Here is a 677-nt window from a genome sequence, read left to right as displayed (position 1 = left end):
AACCCCCCACCAAGCCTTACCATGTTGCTTCTTCCTCCCACTTTGTCCTTAAAACGCCTCGTCTATGCTCCCAAGACGAGATAACAAAACCCGGGAAAAAAAATTAAAGAAAAGAAAAGGTGGACACACATATCTTTGTTTCTATGATCTTGATATAATTGATTTTATTGTTTTTTGACCAAAAATTGATTTTATATATTGTTGACTCTTATCAGTTTTTCTCAATCATAAATATTAATCCCTATAATCTATTATCTATTAATGATGACTAATGTAAAGATGGATTATACAACATATAAATTGTCAAAAAAAATACCAAATATAAAAAATATTACTACTTATAGTCTTTGATATAAAAACTAAATAACTAGTTTGCAAATATTAAGAAAATTAATTAAGTTATTTTTTTAGTAGAATTAGTTAAGTTAGTTATTTGTAATAAATAAATATTGTTCGTCCCAAAATACTCTTGTTAGTAAGGGTGAAAATAGGCCAGGCCTGTTTTGTAGCCTATCGGTCTGAGCCTGGCTTGTGGCATGTTACAAGCTTATTCTTTAACTTGAGCCTGACTTGAAACCTGTTAAAAAGTCTATATTTTTAAAAAATTCAAATTACAGTTATATTTTTTAAAAAAAGGCTAAGATTAAAAAAAATGCATAATAATTAATTTTTTAGTC

Source organism: Neltuma alba, unplaced genomic scaffold, assembly GCF_004799145.2.
Source record: "Neltuma alba isolate B1F8T4 unplaced genomic scaffold, ASM479914v2 tig00011335_pilon, whole genome shotgun sequence".
In the NCBI taxonomy this organism is placed as follows: domain Eukaryota; kingdom Viridiplantae; phylum Streptophyta; class Magnoliopsida; order Fabales; family Fabaceae; genus Neltuma; species Neltuma alba.
This window is presented reverse-complemented; position numbering follows the sequence as displayed.